Genomic DNA, 23,577 nt, shown 5'->3' on the forward strand with positions numbered 1-23,577 from the left:
TCTTCCAAAAAGAGAAACCCTTCGGCTGAAATGTCTGGCTGCTTGACGCCTGAAAGTTCCAAGTCTTCAGCTATTCATCTGTAATTCTACTCCCTGCAAACTCAAGCCACCCTCTCTCATCTCCTGGCAGAGGTTTCAGGGCACGGTATCAATGAAAGGGTGGATTAGCGACATGCTGTTTTTGTGAAGGGTAGCTAATCTATGCACTAATTCAAATTGTTACTCCATGATGCATCAGTCATTAATTCCCAGCAAACTCATTACATCCGTTTATTTAAAGCCACTCTGTGATTAGTACAAGAGAGAAAGTGTCTCTGAAGTTTTGGATGTAACCCTCTCCACAAGTAATGCTCTGATGATGTGGAAGGGAGGGTAAGAGAGAGAGAGAGAGAGAGAGAGAGAGAGAGAGAGAGAGAAAGAGAGAGAGAGAAACGGATGTACCCTCCACAAAGAGATTCTGATTATAGGGAAAAGAAAGTAGAGAGAGGAACAGACAGAAGTAGGGTAGACAGTGTCATATTTCTCCATAAGGCTGAATCTGTGTGGAAGGCATGTGAAGGAAAGAGTGATTTATATTCCACATGAGGCTGAGGGAAGAGGGGAAGAGGCTGGGGCTAAGGAAGAGAATATGTCCTCAGGGGATATTGAGGGGAGGTAAGGAGAGTGAAAGTAATATTTCCCATGAGGCATTTGGGGGGAAGCTAAGTGCACTTCTGAAAGTGTGATATTGTCAATGAAGTAGGCTGGAGGCTGAAAAGGAAGGAAGGAGTAAGGGTTGCTTGCTTGCTCTCCAAGAGAGACAGCAAGAGAGAGAGGAGAGAGAGAGAGAGAGAGAGAGAGAGAGAGAGAGAGAGAGAGAGAGAGAGAGAGAAAGAGAAAGAGAGAGACAGAGAGATAGGAAGAGGGACAGGGAGGGAGAGGGAGAGAGGCTAAGGACTTGATTCAATACTTATCGCCAAAGTTCAGCACTATAGCGCACTTGAAATGCTATGAATTTCTGATATGCAGCGTTTAACGTGAATGCAGTCTCAGCGAACATGGGAACATTGCCTATTGCGCTGAACTTGATTTAATCAAGTCCTAACTCCCCATCTCATCCACCAAGAAGTTATGGAGAAGACCAAAGGAGTCAAATATATCCACAGTGAAATATATCCATCTCATTGGTTTCCCATTAACAGAGAAGAAAGGCTAGCCTGGTGTCTGTTGAAGAGGTTTTAAGTGGTCGGTGGGGAGAGTGAACAAAGGAGATGGGAGGCTTTTGCCCTCAGAGCAGCACAGAGACAAGGATTAATATTCTGCACCATATTGGCTTAACCCTACCGGTCAAACCTAATACCCAATGGTTACTACATTAAGTTAGCAGGAGAGGAGAGAGGGGAGATAATGTGAGGAGAATGGAGCAGGGCCGGCTCCAGGCATAAGCCACATACTGTAGGGCCCCCCACTTAGGGCCCCCGGTCGCTAGGGGACCACCAACCAATTATTTTATTTTTTTATGGGGGAAACTCAATCAGGGTCTCAATCTTGGCCAGGTCGCAATTGTAAATGAGAACTTGTTCTCAACTTGCCTACAGGTTAAATAAAGGTGAAATAAAAAATAAAAATAAAAAAGGGGCTCAAATTACCATTGAGAGTTAGTTTAGTACAATACACTAGGTGTCATTTCTAAATTTCGATGTGCATTAGCAGTTTTTCTCTTGTTATATATCAGTCACTGACAGTCACTCAATTACTCAATTAGCATGTCAGCTAACATTTTTTTGATTGGTAAATTGCTATCTGAAATTAATCATGGCCGCATACTGACCGGGCACACAGTGCATGTTCCCAGGGGTCCTGACCTCCAGGGGGCCCCCACGGGGGGGCCCCCTGGTTCCATTCCAGACTGTATCACAGCTGTCTAAGGCACTGCATCTCAGTGTTAGAGGTGTCACTACAGACCCTGGTTCCATTCCAGACTGGATCACAGCTGTCTAAGGCACTGCATCTCAGTGTTAGAGGAGTCACTACAGACCCTGGTTCCATTCCAGACTGTATCACAGCTGTCTAAGGCACTGCATCTCAGTGTTAGAGGTGTCACTACAGACCCTGGTTCCATTCCAGACTGGATCACAGCTGTCTAAGGCACTGCATCTCAGTGTTAGAGGAGTCACTACAGACCCTGGTTCCATTCCAGACTGTATCACAGCTGTCTAAGGCACTGCATCTCAGTGCCAGAGGTGTCACTACAGACCCTGGTTCCATTCCAGACTGGATCACAGCTGTCTAAGGCACTGCATCTCAGTGCCAGAGGTGTCACTACAGACCCTGGTTCCATTCCAGACTGGATCACAGCTGTCTAAGGCACTGCATCTCAGTGTTAGAGGAGTCACTACAGACCCTGGTTCCATTCCAGACTGTATCACAGCTGTCTAAGGCACTGCATCTCAGTGCCAGAGGTGTCACTACAGACCCTGGTTCCATTCCAGACTGGATCACAGCTGTCTAAGGCACTGCATCTCAGTGTTAGAGGAGTCACTACAGACCCTGGTTCCATTCCAGACTGTATCACAGCTGTCTAAGGCACTGCATCTCAGTGTTAGAGGAGTCGCTACAGACCCTGGTTCCATTCCAGACTGTATCACAGCTGTCTAAGGCACTGCATCTCAGTGTTAGAGGAGTCGCTACAGACCCTGGTTCCATTCCAGACTGGATCACAGCTGTCTAAGGCACTGCATCTCAGTGTTAGAGGAGTCACTACAGACCCTGGTTCCATTCCAGACTGGATCACAGCTGTCTAAGGCACTGCATCTCAGTGTTAGAGGAGTCACTACAGACCCTGGTTCCATTCCAGACTGTATCACAGCTGTCTAAGGCACTGCATCTCAGTGTTAGAGGAGTCACTACAGACCCTGGTTCCATTCCAGACTGTATCACAGCTGTTTAAGGCACTGCATCTCAGTGTTAGAGGAGTCACTACAGACCCTGGTTCCATTCCAGACTGTATCACAGCTGTCTAAGGCACTGCATCTCAGTGTTAGAGGAGTCACTACAGACCCTGGTTCCATTCCAGACTGTATCACAGCTGTCTAAGGCACTGCATCTCAGTGTTAGAGGAGTCACTACAGACCCTGGTTTCATTCCAGACTGTATCACAGCTGTCTAAGGCACTGCATCTCAGTGCCAGAGGTGTCACTACAGACACCCTGGTTTGAATCCAGGCTGTATCACAACCGGGCCAGCGTCGTCCGGGCTTGGCCGATCTAGGCTGTTATTGTAAATAAGAATTTGTTCTTAACTGGCTTGCCTGGTTAAAACATGTAAATACATAGAGTATCTTCCTCCATCACTCCAGTATCCCTGAACATTGTAAATATGGTATTGGAACTGACTTATTGTTTTCTTCTTGTTCTTCATGCTTTTTTCTAGTATTACGTTGTTATTGATTATTGCATTGTTGGGTTTTGAGTTGCAAGAAAGGCATTTCACTGTACTTGTGCATTTACTGTAGCATTAAAACTTGAATTGCAGCAAGCTTGCCTTAAAATGGCAACATTCTCACTACTTCCCATGGCAACATGTGTACAATTGCATGAAATTAACTATCCACCGTCAAGGTGGTGGGGGGGCCACAGAAAATGTTTTGCCTGCAAGGTGAGGGGACCCCCAACCAAATCTCGCTCAAGGCCCGTAAAATGCTTGGGGCGGCCTTGGGATGGGGAGTCAGAGGAGAAATGGAGCAGGAGAGCGGGGGAGGCAGACAGAGAGGGAGAGGGGAAATAGAGTGTTAGAAACAGACACACGAACACACAGAGAAGAGAAGCCCAAAGAAATCTGCAGGTGCTTCGTTTCCTCAGGAGTCCAGATGCTCAGGAAAAAAGTGCAACAACAATCCAACCCACCTCGTTAGTGAGGTGTGTGTGTGTGTGTGTGTGTGTGTGAGAGTGTGAGAGTGTGTGTGTGTGTGTGTGTGTGTGTGTGTGTGTGTGTGTGTGTGTGTGTGTGTGTGTGTGTGTGTGTGTGTGTGTGTGTGTGTGTGTGTGTGTGTTTGTGTGTGTGTGTTTGTGGGTCAAATTGAATCAAATCACATAATATTTTTCACATACTTCATGAACAACAGGTGTAGACTAACAGTGAAAAGCTTACTGACGGTGTGAGAGTGGAAAAAAAAGAAAAAAATAGATTTTTTTAAAATAATAACGTGGAAAAATAATAACACAAGAAATAAATACACAATAAGTAATGATAACTTGGCTATATACACGGGGTATCAGTACCGAGTCTATGTTTTTGGCTCTGTACTGCAGCACTTTGGGTGTGAAATAATACGATGACTATGTGTTTAAAGTGCACTATCAGCTTTAATCTGAGGGTATTTTCATCTTTTTTTTAAACTTTATTTATAGATTTTCAGATATGAGAAAAGAAAAACAGTACAACCCCAACCCCTCATTCCCCCATACATCCCTCCCCCCATCCATCCCTCCACCCTTCCCTCCCATCCATCCCTCCACCCTTCCCTCCCATACATCCCTCCACCCTTCCCTCCCATACATCCCTCCACCCTTCCCTCCCATACATCCCTCCACCCTTCCCTCCCATACATCCCTCCCCCTTCCCTCCCATACATCCCTCCACCCTTCCCTCCCATACATCCCTCCACCCTTCCCTCCCATACATCCCTCCCCCTTCCCTCCCATACATCCCTCCACCCTTCCCTCCCATACATCCCTCCACCCTTCCCTCCCATACATCCCTCCACCCTTCCCTCCCATACATCCCTCCACCCTTCCCTCCCATACATCCCTCCACCCTTCCCTCCCATACATCCCTCCACCCTTCCCTCCCATACATCCCTCCACCCTTCCCTCCCATACATCCCTCCACCCTTCCCTCCCATACATCCCTCCACCCTTCCCTCCCATCCATCCCTCCACCCTTCCCTCCCATACATCCCTCCACCCTTCCCTCCCATACATCCCTCCCATCCACCCCTCTCTCCCATCCATCCCTCCATCCCTCCCTCCCATCCATCCCTCCACCCTTCCCTCCCATCCATCCCTCCACCCTTCCCTCCCATCCATCCCTCCACCCTTCCCTCCCATACATCCCTCCACCCTTCCCTCCCATCCATCCCTCCACCCTTCCCTCCCATCCATCCCTCCACCCTTCCCTCCCTCCCATACATCCCTCCACCCTTCCCTCCCATACATCCCTCCACCCTTCCCTCCCATACATCCCTCCACCCTTCCCTCCCATCCATCCCTCCACCCTTCTCTCCCTCCCATCCATCCCTCCACCCTTCCCTCCCATACATCCCTCCACCCTTCCCTCCCATCCATCCCTCCACCCTTCCCTCCCATACATCCCTCCCATCCACCCCTCTCTCCCATCCATCCCTCCATCCCTCCCTCCCATCCATCCCTCCACCCTTCCCTCCCATCCATCCCTCCACCCTTCCCTCCCATCCATCCCTCCACCCTTCCCTCCCATACATCCCTCCACCCTTCCCTCCCATCCATCCCTCCGCCCTTCCCTCCCATCCATCCCTCCACCCTTCCCTCCCTCCCATACATCCCTCCACCCTTCCCTCCCATACATCCCTCCACCCTTCCCTCCCATACATCCCTCCACCCTTCCCTCCCATCCATCCCTCCACCCTTCTCTCCCTCCCATCCATCCCTCCACCCTTCCCTCCCATACATCCCTCCACCCTTCCCTCCCATCCATCCCTCCACCCTTCCCTCCCATACATCCCTCCACCCTTCCCTCCCATACATCCCTCCCTCCATCCCTCCCTCCCATACATCCCTACATCCTTCCCTCCCATACATCCCTCCCTCCCATCCATCCCTCCACCCTTCCCTCCCATACATCTCTCCCTCCCTCCCATCCATCCCTCCACCCTTCCCTCCCATACATCCCTCCCTCCCATCCATCCCTACACCCTTCCCTCCCATACCTTCACCCCTCCCTCCATCCATCCCTCCCCCCTCCCTCCCATCCATCCCTCCACCCTTCCCTCCCAACCATCCCTCCACCTTCCCTCCCATTCACCTCTCCACCCTTCCCTCCCATCCATCCATCCCTCCCTCCCTCCCATCCATCCCTCCACCCCTCCCTCCCATCCACCCTTCCCTCTCATCCATCCCTCCACCCTTCCCTCCCATTCACCTCTCCACCCTTCCCTCCCATCCATCCCTCCCTCCCTCCCATCCATGCCTCCACACCTCCCTCCCATCCAGCCCTCCCTCCCTCCCATCCATCCATCCCTCCTTCCCATCCATCCCTCCATCCCATCCATCTATCCCTCCCATCCACCCCTCCCTCCCATCCATCCCTCCACCCTTCCCTCTGATACCTCCACCCCTCCCTCCCATCCATCCCTCCACCCTTCCCTCCCATCCATCCATCCCTCCCTCCCATCCACCCTTCCCTCCTATTCATCCCTCTACCCTTCCCTCCCATCCCTCCACCCTTCCCTCCCATACCTCCACCCCTCCCTCCCATCCATCCCTCCACCCTTCCACCCTTCCCTCCCATCCATCCCTCCACCCTTCCCTCCCATACATCCACCCCTACCTTCCATCCATCCACCCTTCCCTCCTATCCCTCCACCCTTCCCTCCCATACCTCCACCCCTCCCTCCCATCCATCCCTCCACCCTTCCCTCCCATACCTCCACCCTTCCCTCCCATACCTCCACCCCTCCCTCCCATCCATCCCTGCACCCTTCCCTCCCATACCTCCACCCTTCCCTCCCATACCCCCACCCCTCCCTCCCATACCTCCACCCCTCCCTTCTATTCCTCTACCCTTCCCTCCCATCCATACATCCACCCCTACCTTCCATCCATCCACCCTTCCCTCCCATCCCTCCACCCTTCCCTCCCATACCTCCACCCCTCCCTCCCATCCATCCCTCCACCCTTCCCTCCCATACCTCCACCCTTCCCTCCCATACCTCCACCCCTCCCTTCTATTCCTCTACCCTTCCCTCCCATACCTCCACCCCTCCCTCCCTCCCATCCCTCCCTCCAATCCACCCACCCACCCACCAAGGTATAGAAACATAGAAAAATACATTAAATAGGACAGAAACATAAACAGTAATAGAAACAAAAACAATGGAAAAAGTTCAATAAAAATACAATCGGTATCATAATTGCAGTTGAATCTTATCAGCACAATACATGGCCACTAGAACAGACATGACTTCTTACCAAACTATGCAAGTTACACTAAGTAAAAGACAGGCTCTCTACGTATTGTATTAATGGGGACCAGGTTATGTCAAACTTTTGTCGGGACCCATGCACAGTGTACCTAACCTCCAGAGGCAGAGATGACATCATCTCCTTAACCCACTGCATAAAGGAGGGCGGCTTTGCAGACTCCAGTGAAAGAGGACAAGGCGGCGAGCTAGCAGCGAGTCAAGTGCTGTCACATTTGCCTGATGCGTGGTAGCATTTTGGCCTAGGGGAAGTACCCCCAAAATGGTAGTGAATGGGTTGGGGCTAGCAGTTGTATTATACATATGTGAGAATGCCTCAGAAATGGGGTCCCAGAAGACACTCAAAGATTGGCATGACCAAAACATGTGTCCCACAGTTGCTGGACTCTAGTGGCATCTCAAACCCTTGGGGTCAACATTTGGATATATTTTGTCAATCTGTCATTAAGTAATGGAGACGGTGCAAAACGTTGAACTGATTGAGCCCATGCCTTATGCAAAATGATGAGGTGTGGATACGCTCAATACTGTGTTGCCATATGTCATCGGGTAGCTCGCCACCCATGTCCTGCTGTCATGCAGATGTTTTATTATGTCTGATAATCTGGAGATTGGGCCCTTCAGATACGGGTTAAGATCTAAGCACCTCTCGACTGGACACTTAGTAGGCTCCAGTGGAAATGAAGGGAAATGTTTTTTAGCAAATCTGAGAGTTTGTAGACATCTAAAAAAGTGGGTATTGGTAATATTATGGTCAACCCTCAGAGTATCGAATAAGATGAATGTGTTATCAACAAATAGGTCACAAAAAAGCACCAGCCCGTTCCTATGCCAGAACTGGAATGCCGTGTCAATCTGTGACGCTGGGAAGAGATGATTAGATGTTCATGGGGAGAAGCAACTTCCTTGTTTAAGGCTAAAGTGAAACTGACAGCCTGCACTTTAACCCCATAGTCTTTGTATAATTTCAAATCCAAAGTGTTAGAGACAAAACAATAGAGCCACAGATCCAAAACAACTAAAAATGTGTCACTGTCCCATACTTTTGTAGCGCACTGTATGTACATACAGGTTGGGATAAAGTGACTAGTCAATGGGAAGTATAATAAACAGTAACAGCAGTGTATATGGTCTGTCAAAAGGAGATTAGTGCAAAAAGGGTCAATGCAGATATTCCGGGTAGCTATCGGTTAACCATTTAAGTAACTATTTAGCAATCTTTTTTTGTAATTATAGTTTTTATTGTTTCCTTTCACGATTTAACAACAATGCACTTGAATTACATTTAGCATTAAACAACAAACAACTTGACAGACATGAATATACAGTGCACCAGGAGAGCACCCAGACCCCCTGACCCCGCCCCACACCCCGTCACGCCACAGCCCCACTCCAAAATGGACCAAATAAAAGAAAACTTCCTCATCAATCCACACACAACACCCCACAATGACAACGCAAAGAAAGCTCTTCAAACCTGCCCCCGTCCCGCCACCATGGGGCACCGCGTGCAGACCGACGAGGGAAAATAAAACTATCCTAATCCATTCTAGAACAAGGCTGCAACGCAACAAAATGCGTAAAAAGTCAAGGGGTGTGAACACTCCCCGAACACACCGCACACACACAATAAAAATAGAAAAGGACTCAAACTTTTCCATAATGCCTATTACAACAAAAGGACAAACTAAACACACAAGAGACCCTACCCCTTCCAGTCATCTATGTATGTTTGTAGTCTATCAGGCCATTACATATTGTTTTCTCTATCTATCTCTGAGAGAAAATGTCCCCAGATGTCAGAAAAAATGATTTTCATTTTATGAATCAATCTTTCAAATGAATCTTTCTGACAAGGCTATGTACCATTCCTTACAAGAGGGGGGGTCCTTCTCCCTCCAGTGTCTCAGTATGACTCTTTTGGCTGTGGCTAGAGAAACTTTTAGCCAGGTTAAACATGAGCTTCTCAGTCTATCAATATCCTTAGTGATATTCAGTAATAGCAAAGCAGGATTTGCAAGTATTGTGGTACCCAGAAACTCCCCAATCTTTCCCATTACATTCTGTCAAAGGTATGTAAGCTTGGACAGCCACAGAACACATGGATCATGTCACCTGAACTTGACTGACATCTCCAGCATAGACTGGATTCTATCAAACCTATTCTGTTCAACCTCAGAGGATTCCAATAAATCCTATTGAACACTTTAAATTGAATCAGCATCTCTCATAGGGAGGAGCATCTGTTGCACTATTATATTCCATTCCTCCTCTCCAAATGTTACCTCCCTGGTCTTTTTCCCCATACGGCCTTAAGGCCCTTACAAGTTGTATTAAATCCACCTATAAGGTGGCTATATATTAGCCCTGTGGTATGTGATCATTTGCAAAGGGTTTCTATCTTAACACTTATATCGGAATGTACTGGGAATTTTCTGTTATTTTGTCCTACCTTAAACATACAATCTCTAAGTTGGACATATGTTCCTGTAAATTATACTTGAACCTTAGTTCTTCAAAAGAGGTAAAAGTGTTTTCTTGATATAGCCAACCAATGTTCTTTATCCCCTTTCTATACCAATCTTTCCAGAAACCATGTGTCCCCCTATTTACAATTTAGGGGTTGTTCCATAATGAAACAGAGCTTGTCAAGAAAGGTGAAGAAATATCTCTCTTACGAATCTGACTCCATGCATTTGTTGTATGGGACATTATTGGATTCTGCAATCCCACCTTTTGTTGACTCAAAAAATCTGATGCTCCGAATGGGACATTAAGTTCCTCTTCTATTTCCATCCAAATTGGCCTAGTCGAGTTCTCAACAGAGAGCTTATTTAGGCAGCTACTAAGACTTCCTGATATAACTGCATGTTAGGGAGCTTTAATCCTCCCTTCTCAGCCTTTGCCTGTAATCGCGCTAATTTCATTCTGGCCCTTTTAACAGCCCAAATAAACTCAGTAATCATTTTGTCTATGGATTTAAAAGTATAGACAGTTAAGGATAGTGGTAACATGCTGATGACGTAGTTCAGTTTAGGAGCTATGACCATCTTTATAACCTGTCTCTTACTCAAAAATGGGATTTGTAGCGTATCCTAGCTCTTAAACTGGAGTTGAATTTTGTTCAACTCCAGTTTAGGTTTTCAGAAATCATGTTCTCTAGACCAGGATTTCAAGTGATCCCTAGGTACCTCAAGTTTTAAGGGACCCATTGAAATCTCCAGCTGAGGAGGTAATTTCTTAGACAATGTTTTGACAGGGGCATTACTTCAGATTTGGTCCAGTTTACGTATAGCCCGATATCTCTGAAAATGCATTTACTAGGTCCAGTAAAGGTGATATGGAGAGTTGGGAGTCTGACATTAATGTTGTCTGCATAAAGCAGTAGTTTATTCTCCCAACCTCCCATATTAACCGCTTTGATTGACTGATGCAGCCTAATGGATTTGGCTAATAGTTCTAATGCTATAATAAATAGGAGAGGTGAGAGACAGTCACCTGGTTTCGTGCCTCGTCCTACTGAAAATGAGGTCCGTTAGTGATTACTAGGGATTTGGGGTCATTGTACATACGTTTAATTATATTCTGAAATCCCTGTCCAAATCCAAATCTATTCATAGTATAATGCAGGTAGTCCCAGCTCACCCTATCAAAGGCTTTCTCTGCATCTACGGATAAAGCTGCCATTGAAGTATCCAGATCATTTGCCTTCCATATGACATGCAATATGCATCTAAGATTATCAGATGAAGTTCTGTCTTTCACAAATCCCACCTGGTCTGGATTGATGATTTGATTCACCCTCATAGACAGAAGTTTTGTGAACAATTTTCCATCACAATTTATCAAATATATTGGACGGTAGCTCCCACACTCATGGGGATCCTTTCCCTTTCTGAGGATTATGGTGACTACTGCATCACTCATAGAAGGTGGGAGCTCACCTGTGTCAATCGATGTGTTCAATGTTTTCAATATTTCTGGGCCAAGCTGCTCTGCAAGCCTTTTATAGAAATCACTGGGTATCACATTCAACCCTGGAGTTTTACCACTGGGTGCTTGTCTTATAGTTTCGGTCAATTCCTCCAAACTAATAGGGTGGTCGATCCAGTTCCTGTCTTCCTCTGTTAGTTTAGAAAGGTTCAGATTCTGAAAGAATGCCTCTGCTTTCTGCATATCTGAAGGACCGTCTGAAGTAGAAAGTTCCTGGTAGAAGTCTTGAAATATATTGTTTATTTCTTTATGATTGGTATGATTGGTCTTATTTCTGATTCCACCTACTTGACAATCTTTCTATACATTTCAATAGACTGGCCAACAGGTTTCCTGCCTTTACACTTGATTCATACCATCTCTGCTTCAGCCTGTACAGAAAATATTCAGCTTTCTACTGAATAAAGTATTCAGCTCGTAATTGGTTTTCATCAGATTTACCAGAGAAATGTTAGGATTGGACCAAAATTCCCCTGCAGCGTTTTGAGCTCTGTTTCAAGTTTGTACATTTACTTAATAGTAGCTGATCGTTGTATCATTACAAAATTAAGCTTCCCAGACTTATTTATACCTGTTTCACACTATTGTTGTTTGTTTCAAAGAATATCGTAATGTGTGTTTTAAGGAATTCACAAAACGCCTTGTCCTGTAAGAGGCTGGTGTTCATTCACCAACATTTAAATGTTTCTCTTTCTTCTCCTATTCCAACAGTCAGATCATTGGGTGCATGATCTGTCATAGCTATCGTGCCCACACTGCAATTACTCACTTTATCTATGAGAGAGTTTGAGATCAGAAAGTAGGCGATGCGTGAATACACAGTGTGCCTATAATGAGGAACTTCAAGCTCTCAACCTGATCCATAACAGCCCCAACAGCCCTGCCGATGCCGATGTGGATGGGGGCGTGCTCGGTTTCCTGTAGTCCACAATCAGCTCCTTTATCTTACTGATGTTGAGGGAGAGGTTGTTGTCCTGGCACCACCCTGCCAGGTCTTTGACTTCCTCCCTGTAGGCTATGTCGTCGGTGATCAAGTCTACCACCATCGTGTTGTCTGCAAACTTAAGGATGGTGTTGGAGTTGTGTGCAGCCAAACAGTCGGGGGAGAACAGAGAGTACTAAGCACACACTTCTGAGGGGCCGCAGTGTTAAGGGTCAGCGTGTTAGATGTGTTGTTGCCTACTATCACCACCTGGGGGGCGGCCCGTCAGGAAGTCCAGGATCCAGTTGCAGAGGGAGGTGTTTTATCCCAGGGTATTTAGCTTAGTGATGAGCTTGGTGTGTGTGTGTCTGTGTATGTGTGTGCATGCCTGTATGTTTGTGTGTGTGTGTGTGTGTGTGTGTGTGTGTGTGTGTGTGTGTGTGTGTGTGTGTGTGTGTGTGTGTGTGTGTGTGTGTGTGTGTGTGTGTGTGTGTGTGTGTGTGTGTGTGTATGTGTGTGTGCGTGCCTGTGTGTGTGTGTGTGTGTGTGTGTGTGTGTGTGTGTGTGTGTGTGTGTGTTCCTGCTGTGGGTGTATATTACAGTTTTTTACAGTCACTTTGGCACAAATTTCTGAACCTTGTGGTCATTTTTCAAAACTCTAGACACAAAACTCAAAACGGTCATCACTTGTAACACAGGCTGCCTAATGTTCAGAACATTGCATTGTGCATTCATATCATTAAAGAAACATTGCACTTGCAGAAGCATTGGTTCAAATAACTCATTTATCATGAAATACCATAGGAACATTAATTTAGATCACTCACACACAAGATACCGATAGTTTCACTGTGTAGTTGTTTGTACAATCATTAAATATTGTAGTACAAAATATGTGACACATGTTTCATTATGCTACTACACGTAATTAATAATTAGCTACAAAAAAAGAAAAAAATGACAGAAAAACTTCAACTGCAGTGTTCCTCACCTGGCTTACTGTAAAAAGCAAAACAAAGGATTGATTACTGTACTTCTATATTTCCATCAACCCTGTCTTGTGGATTTGGCCATAAGTTCTCATCCACATCACAATGGATGTTTTCATTAGCTAAACATCTTGGGAAGAATCTTCGGGTGAATCCAGGCCTGACACTGGTCTGCCGTGATGTCATTGCATGCGTCATCCATGGCCTGGAGAAGGGTGGCTTGTTCGTGAGGGCGCCTATCATATACCTTCCACCTCCATGTGGAGAAAAATTCCTCAATCGGGTTTTAGGAAAGGAGAGTATGGGGGTAAGTACAGGGTGGTAAATTGTGGATGGGCCTGAAACCATGCTTGCACCATTTGAGCATGGTGGAACCTGACATTATACCATACAATAACATAGGTAATGCCATCAGCTCTACAGACCTGATTTAGCTCATCAAGGAAGGTTACATTCGAACAGCGATTCATGTGGCTGCCTGCAACTCAACATATAGAGTAAATAGAGTAGAGAGCTTTAGATGTTGTTCCACCAAACATTACAACAGGCAAGATGAGTAATCTAAGCATCTTTGACCGTGGTATGATTGTTGATGCCACACATGGTGGTTCCAGCATCTCAGAAACAGCTGCCTTCCTGGGATTTTTACGCACTACAGTCTCTAGAGTTTACAGAGAATGGTGCGATAAACAAAACACATTCAGCGAGTGGCATTTCTGTGGGCAAAAACACCTTGTTAATGAGAGAGGTCAGAGGAGAATGTCCAGACTCATTCAAGCTAACAGAAAGGCCACAAATGCTCAAATAACAGCTGTTTAAAACAGTGGTGTGCAGAATGGCATCTCTTAATGTATAACACCATGAATAATTCAGGCTGTTGTGGAGGCAAAAGGGGGTCCTACTCAGTACAAGATAGGTGTACCTAATAAAGTGGCCGGGTGAGTATACAGTAATGTCAAATCTGAAAACATGGTATGGAAAAGTGGTACATGGCACCATAGAAACAGTGTCTGATAAAAAATGATGATGAAATATTACATCCATAGATAATGTAGTCCAATTGGTTCATGTTCCACTGTAATTGGTGTCAATGGATCTCGTTATCCTGAAACTTTCATGATCTAAACATGGAATATTGTTTGTCAGTTTCCATAAAACTATGGAACAGTTACTTATCATTTTGATCAGTTGTATCAATTGATAGTTAGATCATTGTAATGAAATTAATAGACAGTCATCTCAGATGTAATGTGTGAATTGCATTTTGAAATGGTAATACTTTGATGTTAAGTTGTCATTTTGAACAGGTAGTTTTAGTTCAATTAACAAATGATCTTAGCTTTATGTGTATTGTATCCAAGCAATTGGAAAAAGTGTTAGAGTTTTGAAAACTTTGCATTTTGATCATTGGTTGTGAGTTTTTGTGTCTAGAGTTTTGAAAAATGACATCAAGGTTCCGAAATTAGTGCCGAAGTGATTGTAAAAAACTGTAATAGGTTGTAACGGAGATGTTATCATCGCAGTAACCCTAACTCTAGATGTTATTATGGTTGTGTGAACAGAGGTCCAGCTGCCTAGTCAAAGCCGAGAGGCGTTAGTCTTTCACCACCTTGTCTCAGAACACAAAAACCTGACCTCATTAAACACAGACTCAGACTCACATTTCCCTTCCGCCCACCATCTGTGTGTGTGTGTGTGTGTGTGTGTGTGTGTGTGTGTGTGTGTGTGTGTGTGTGTGTGTGTGTGTGTGTGTGTGTGTGTGTGTGTGTGTGTGTATGATGGTGATCTAGCCATTCATTTGTTTAGAGAGCTCAAACTCAATTTACTAACAGAGAGCTCAGACTCAATCTGACACACAATAGACTGGCAAAAACACACACTGAAAGACGCCGATACACAAATGTGTCATTTCACTCACACAAACAAACAATCAGCCATTTCTGCCTGATAACCACATGTGCCTGCACACACACAAACGTGTACACACACACACACACACACACACACACACACACACAAACCATGCATCACTAGGATGCACACATACATAATAAGCTTTTATGCAACGGGTGGGCCTAATCCTGAATGCTGATTGGTTAAAACCAATAGTAGTCTTCTCCTGGTGGAATGCTTAATCCCAGCCAAACACAACACTGAGCTGTAGTTCACAGGGCCAGACACTGTCACCTGTCAGACACACACTGCTGAGCTGGCTGGCACTTCATGTCAATGTGTGTGTAGGAGGTGAGTTGGTGTGTGTGAGACACTGCAGAGTTGCTTGTATGTGTGGTTGCGACATACTGCTGAGTAGTGTGTGTGTGTGTGTGTGTGTGTGTGTGTGTGTGTGTGTGTGTGTGTGTGTGTGTGTGTGTGTGTGTGTGTGTGTGTGTGTGTGTGTGTGTGTGTGTGTGTGTGTGTGCGTGCGTGCGTGCGTGCGTATGCATGTGCGCCACCTGTGTGTGTGTGTGTGTGTGTGTGTGTGTGTGTGTGTGTGTGTGTGTGTGTGTGTGTGCTGGTGTTATGTGTGGATCTCAGGTGTTAGTGATCACCGTGTGAGGCAGAGGGGGTCTCAGCACAGAGCAGGCATCCGTCTTCAGAGGCAACAAAACTCACTCTGCAGGCGGAGAACAACCACACAGTATGGGGAATACTCAGCTCCATGGATGTAAAAAGTTATTAAATTAAAAAAAATCCCTTCTCCGCTCTACTCAGCTCCTCCGACGTTCTCCCTTTAACTGCTTCCTCTTACCTTCTCTACTGCATCTCCTTCTTTCTGCCTTCTTTCCTCTCTTTCTTTCTTTTCTTTTCTTTCATCTCTTTCCCCTCTCTCTCTCTCTCTCTCTCTCTCTCTCTCTCTCTCTCACTCTTTCTTTGTCCCTCTCTCTTTAACTCTTTCTTTCTCCCTCTCTCTCTCCATCCCTTCTCTATCCCCTCTCTCTCCATCCCTTCTCTCTTCCTCTCTCTTCTTCCCTTCTCTCTCTCACTCTCTCTCTCATCGCTTCCTCTCTCCCTCTCTCTTTCCATCCTTTCTCTATCCCTCTCTCGCTCCATCCCTTCTTTCTCTCTCTCTCCATCCCTTCTCTCTCCCTTTCCCTCTCTTATCCCTTCTCTCTCCATCTCTCTCACATCCCTCCCTCTCTCTCTCCATCCCTCCCCTCTCTCTCTCTCCATCCCTCCCTCTTTCTCTCCATCCCTCTCTCTCTCTCTCTCCATCCCTCCCTCTCTCTCCATCCCTTCCTCTCTCCCTCCTCCATTCACTAATGTCTCAGATGATAGCCTTTCATTAGGTGATAACTAAAGTACACAGAGCCACTCCCCTCTCACTCTAATAGCCCTCAAACATCTGGATAGGAAGAGAAGGCTTCTATCTATTCCATTAAAGCCACTAAGACATAGCTTAACAGCCATGCTCTTCATATGTGGTGCACTATCTCCGGTTACTTATCGTCCTCCCTCCCCATGCGACTTCCCGCTGTCTCCGCCTCACACTAAACTAATTGTCTTATTTATGTATCTCTATATTTTTCCAGAGAGGTTCTCTCTCAGCTCTTAGCTCTTTAACCCACTAGCTCTTAACTAGCTCTTAACCCCCTGTCCCCTCCCCTCCCCTCCCCTCCCCTCCCCTCCCCTCCCCTTGAGGTGTGTTGGAAATGGGTTTACAGTGAGGGAAAAAAGTATTTGATCCCCTGCTGATTTTGTACGTTTGCCCACTGACAAAGAAATGATTAGTCTATAATTTTAATGGTAGGTTTATTTGAACACCGAGAGACAGAATAACAACAAAAAAATCCAGAAAAGCACATGAAAAAATGTAATGTACACTCAGTATATAAAACATTAAGAACACCTGCTCTTCCCATGACATAGACTGACCAGGTGAATCCAGGTGAAAGCTATGACCCCTTATTGATGTCACTTGTTAAATCCACTTCCATCTATGTAGATGAAGGGGAGGAGACAGGTTAAAGAAGGATTTTAAGCCTTGCGACAATTGAGACATGGATTGTGTATGTGTGCCATTTAGAGGGTGAATGGGCAAGACGAAAGATTTCTGCCTTTGAACGGGGTATGGTAGTAGGTGCCAGGAGCATCGGGTTGTGTCAAGAACTGCAACGCTGCTGGGTTTTTCACATTCAACAATTTACCTTGTAACAAGAATGGTCAACCACCCAAAGGACATCCAGCCAACTTGAACCAACTCTGGGAAGCATTGCAGTCAACATGGACCAGCATCCCTGTGGAAAGCTTTCCACACCTTGTAGAGTGCATGCTCCGACGAATTGAGGCTGTTCTGAGGACAAGAAGGGAGGGTGAAACTCAACATTAGGAAGGTGTTCCTAAGGTTTGGTATACTCAGTGTATATGTGTATATTGCTTTTGGTTTACAATGAAGGCATAAACATCACCAGCAGATGTATTGCCATGCACGTACATGACAGCATCTTCAATGTCAGTACAGTGACACTGACTTGTATGACACTAAGGTAATGAATGCAGGAATGTCCAGGAACATTACAGAGACAAAGGCAGACGTCCATTTCACAGCTGTAGGTTATTACCCATCAACCCCTGGGCCTACTGCTGTACACCCCGCTAGTGACATTGTGGCTCTTTCATCAGCACCCCTCAGTATACACACACAGAAATGAATTAATAGCCCTTGCATTTATTTGCTGAAATCACTGAACACAACAGGCTCTTATTAGAGACAGGCTTCTGTTTGAGCAAAGCATCTATTTCCTTAATGGACACCGCTTTTACTCATTTGCATAATACTTGTTTAATTCCAGCATTCACTTCAAGCATTTTAATACATTTCTTCATTTTCCTGCACTAATGTGTTATCATTTACACAATGTGTCACATTTCTTTTGTCTTAGTACGCTTCTCAAAAAAAATAAAAATGCAATATAATTTTCCTTGACAGAATAATGATTATCCTCTTTGACTGTGCATTTCCGGAAGTTCTTACTTTGACCACCAGAGGACGATCGGCTGACTTCTATGGGTATGTACTCCCGAGTTGCTGACTGTTTTGTGCTTGCCCATTAGCTATCAGTTCTCAGCTGTTAGCAGCCAATGGCTAGCAACTTCTTACTGGTGATAAAAACAGGTGATTGCCATCCTTTTTTCCAGTCATTACAAAATTATTTAATGTAACAAATTAAACATTAAACCCTGTAAACAATTCATGGTAGTTCATGCTAACCTCGTAAACAATTCATTTAGACTAGGCGTTTATTTGAAACAGAGTTTATTTGATGAAAATGTGTGCCATTGCCCGGCTATTAAAATGGATAGGCGGCTATTTGAGACTGTTTATTTATTATATTTTACGGTATACACACACACACACACACACACACACGACGAGTTCCAACCGTCTTTGCTATTTAGTGACTTACTATTATCACATACACTATCATACATTATCATGGACACCCCTTCAAATTAATGGATTTGGCAAATTTTTGCCCTGCTAGTACTGCCTCGGTCAACTATAAGTGCTGTTATTGTGAAGTGGAAACGTCTAGGAGCAACAACACCTCAGCCGCAAAGTGGTAGGCCACATAAGCTCACAGAACGGGACCATCAAGTGCTGAAGCGCGTAGCGCGTAAAAATCGAAGTGTCCTCGGCTGTAACCCTCACTAACGAGTTCCAAACTTCCTCTGGAAGCAACAGCAGCACAACATTTTTTTGTTGGGAGCTCCCTGAAATGAGTTTCCATGGCCGAGCATCCGCACACAAGCCTAAGATCACCATGCCCAACTTATAGTGCCAACTGTAAAGTTTGGTTGAGGAGGAATAATGATCTAGGGCTGTTTTTCATGGTTCAGGCTAGGCCACTTAGTTCCAGTGAAGGGAAATCTTAAGGCTACAGCATACAATGGCATTCTAGACATTTATGTGCTTCTTACTTTGTGGCAACAGTTTGGGGAAGGCCCTTTCCTGTTTCAGCATGACAGTGCCCCCGTGCACAAAGCGAGGTCCATACAGAAATGGTTTGTCGAGATCGAAATCTCGAGCTTTTGCTTACCTGAAATAGATTACCTCATGGTAAGCTGCAGACCCTTCTATCTACCAAGAGAGTTTCCATCTGTAATCATCATCGCTGTATACATCCCCCCACAAGCCAACACCACCTTGCCACTCAACGAACTGCATGGAGACATAAACAAACAAGAAACTACTCACCCAGACGCAGCGTTTCTGATGGACGGAGACTAATGCGGGGAGACTTAAAACTGTTCTGCCTCACTTTCCCAACCGATCTCCTGCGTCACTAGGGGTTCTAAAACTCTAGACCGCTTTTGTTCACAGAAACACATCTCAGGCCCTCCCATGTCCTCCCTTCAGCAAATCTGACCATGACTATTTTCCTGCTATAGCTGCACCATTGAGAGCATCTTGACTTGCTGCTTCACTGCTTGGTATGGCAAATGTACCACCCTCAACAGCCCAGTACATCATTGGGGCAGAGCTACTTGCCATTCAGGACCTCTATACCAGGAGGTGTCAGAGGAAGGCCCAAAAATTGCCAGAGACTCCAGCCACCCCAGTCATAGACCATTCACTCTGCTTCCGTCTGACAAATAGTATCGGAGCATCAGCTCTCGGAACCAACAGGCTCTGAGACAGCTTCTACCCCCAAGTCATAAAACTGCTTAATATCTATAAAACTTGTAAATTATGAATTAATGGTTACCCGGACTATCTGCACTGACCCTAGCTTACACATTATGTACACACTCACACCAGTCTGTGCCGTTTAAGATGAGGGAGGACCATTTTTTTTCATGAGCATGGCCTTATTCCTATTGAAGCATATTGGATGACTGTCATTCATATTCTATTCACCCAGTTCAATGTAATATTGATAGGTTTAGGCTACTACATGATACTCAAATTTTTCCCTATACCCATCATGAAGTTGATACAACCTAGCCTATGAATAAAAGTTTACAACGTAGAAAATTTTGAGTAATAAAGGTAACAGACAGTGACACATTCAATACCGCCTTGCATACGCTTGCCTGCATCTAGCTGATCTAGGGTGTAATCATTAGTCCAACAGTCTCAAATGAGAGTTTCTATTGGACAAATTCAGGTATGTTTATCCGTTTGCTTCTGTTTAAGGAACGTTTTCCAACAGAATCGGCGGAATGAATAGTTTCCTGATCACACTTAAACACATTTCACTTTCATAGCAGCCACGTTGTATTCCTTCTCACATCTATGCGCTCTCCTCCTCTCACATTTTCCCTTCGCTTGTGGACTTCAATCCACAACACATCAGCTGTATGTGATCAGGCCAAACCATATCATAACTGCTACACACAGCCTACATCGTGGTCACCATATTAGTTAAGGTAATGTCATAGAAATTAATTTGTTCAGAACAACTATTCTCTCTATTTGAGTCAACTATTCACCACATTTGATGCACTGCAGTGCTAGCTCGCTGTAGCATATGCTTTCATTACTAGATTCATTATCTGATCCTTTGATTGGGTGGACAACATGGTCGGCTCATGCTGCAAGAGCTCTGATAGGTTGGAGGACGTCCTCCAGAAGTTTTCATAATTACTGTTGAAGTCTGTGGAAGGGGGTGAGAACCATGAGCCTCCTAGGTTTTATATTGAAGTCAATGTACCCAGAGGAGGACAGAAGCTAGCTGTCCTCCGGCTACACCATGGTGCTACCCTACAGAGTGCTGTTGAGGCTACTGTAGACCTTCATTGCAAAACAGTGTGTTTTAATCAATTATTTGGTGACGTGAAGATATTTAGTATAGTTTTATCTTTTTAAATGTTTCACTTTTTTTACTTTTATGGAATTCACTGAGGAGGATGGTTCTCCCCTTCCTCCTCTGAGGAGCCTCCACTGACTCACACACACACTACACTGACACACAAAACCCCACACATTCACATACACTAAATACACACACACACACACACACACACACACACACACACACACACACACACACACACACACACACACACACACACACACACACACACACACACATACACAGTACACACGCATACCGACAACACAAACACACACATGCATACACATGCACTTTTAGACTCATATGTTGCTGCTACTCTGTTCTTTATTTTACTCTTATAAATATTATCTTTCCTGATGCCTAGTCTTATCCCCGCTTTCCCATTTGTTTTTTATATTGTTATTTGTTTTAATTAACTGAACCTTTATTTTATTAGGCAAGTCAGTTAAGAACAAATTCTTATTTACAATGACGGCCTACACTGGCCAAACCCGGACGATGCTGGGCCAATTGTACGCCGTCCTATGGGACTCCCAATCACGGCCGGTTGTGATACAGTACAGCATTTCACGATTAAGTCTACACCCGTTGTATTTGGCGCATGTGACAAATAACATTTAATTTGACACACACACACATACACACACATATCAGTGACGTGTATTCATGGATACCAAGGAAAGCCAGGCTTCCCCCCAAAAATTGACAACAAAAAAAAGATTTATCTTTCGTCTCTCTGTTTCATAATTTCCTTCAATTCACAAGAGGCTGAATGTACTGTATTTCACCGGAGAAAGCATCCGAGCAAACGAAACAGCCCCCCCCCATCTGTCTCTGTAGGTGTAGCCCATCTATCTGATGCTGTCTGGTAGCATTGAATGCAAGGGAAACCAGCGAGCATTCGGCTTCCCTTGATAAAATAGCCAATCTGCGTTGAGCTAAACTGAGTGAACTCAACTGAATGGTCCTGGCGCACCACAAAAAAATGTAAAGGGAAGCCAGTATGGATTTGGCTTCACTCCAATCTCATCACATCGAGAGCAGTACGTCATTGACAGAAACATCTTGAATTGTTACATCTGCTTAAGTTGTTGTCAAGTTGTTAGTCATTGATGGAGATAGGGATTTGGACTTGTGGTTTTACTTAATTCTCCGTACTGGCCAATGATTATAACGGAGATTCTGATCCAACCATACATTCATACATTGTGCCCCTGGCCTGAGAGGATGGAAGTTCAATATGTAGCTAGATGTAGAAAGCTAATGTTAACTAGCTAACGTTGCCCATAAAGGAAGTTAAAATATAAAAATGAAAGTGTGTACTGTAAAACAGAGTCATAGACCGTTTAGTCAACATGATAGAGAGGAGGATGGGTTGGCTTTTCTCTACACATGTTTTTCTACTTGCACGAATGAACGCAACACACAGAAATCAGAACCGTGGACAGCAACATCCTATTTAGCTTTTGTTGATTGGACTAAAGTGTTTTTGGTATCTTTTAGTTGTTACTGTATTAGACTAAGCAGAGGTGATTTGACGATGTTGAAATGTTAAAGTTGAAATAGTGGAGGCAGCTGCTGTTTTCTTTGCGACTTGCGGTAGGTAACTCTCCGTGGTTCTAAATCAATAGTTGTTTATAGTCCCAAAATGTAGGTCATATAACTAACTGTTACAAGCAATATGCTTTGTGGACTTCACCGGACAGAGGTTGCTTTCCAGTTCTGTGATGAAACAAAGGTGTGGTTGAATTTATTCTGCCACTGTGTCTTCTTATGGTCTCGGCTTTAGGCCTATATATCACGGTGTCAAGGCATATGAACTAAGAGTTTATAGAGAAAACAACACAATTATCACAATGAATAGGTTGTAATATGGCTTTTATTGGAGGGCTTGGCTTCCCAAGGGATTGTACCCATGTACCACTACTGACACACACACACACACACACGCACGCACACGCACACACACACACACACACACACACACACACATGCGGAACCCATTATTTCCTCCTCCATTATGATCAGTGCAGTGTGTTTGGCATACAGTGGACCAGGTACATACTGCTTATTTTATTTCTAAGTGGCCTTGTTGAGTGGCCTGACCCCTGAACTATTAGCTTGTTCTACAAACGCTCCTCTGGAGTCAAGACATGGTGAGAGATGGATGGATGGGAAGTGTATGGGAAGTAGTCAGAAGTCCACAGTGTTTTTCTACTGGTACTGAACGTCATCCTCTACTCACTGTGTTCTCTTATAAACAGTATATGGTCCTGAACTTCCCACTAGCGTTAAGTAGTGAACCTTCCACATTCCCTGTGTGTTTATAGCCTCATTACTTTAGCAAAGAGGAGGAGGGTGTGTGTGTGTGTGTGTGTGAGTTCAGAGAAGAGTTGAATCCACACAACGTGATGTCATAACAGCGTCTCCTTGTGTAATTTGTATTGTTTGTTGCAGGCGTTTCATCACTCAACACAAACGGTTCGGCTGTGTGGAGGTATGGGTCGGGGTCCACAGTAGAATGGTCCAATGGAGAAATATCCATGGTCTTTCATTTGACGGTTATTCACATTGTTATTTATCTCAATCAGAATACAAGCTGAGTTTGTTTGTAGAACTGTGAAATGTTTGTAATTATTTGGGGAAATGAAACAGTGG

Source organism: Salmo salar, chromosome ssa09, assembly GCF_905237065.1.
Source record: "Salmo salar chromosome ssa09, Ssal_v3.1, whole genome shotgun sequence".
Taxonomy (NCBI): Eukaryota; Metazoa; Chordata; class Actinopteri; order Salmoniformes; family Salmonidae; genus Salmo; species Salmo salar.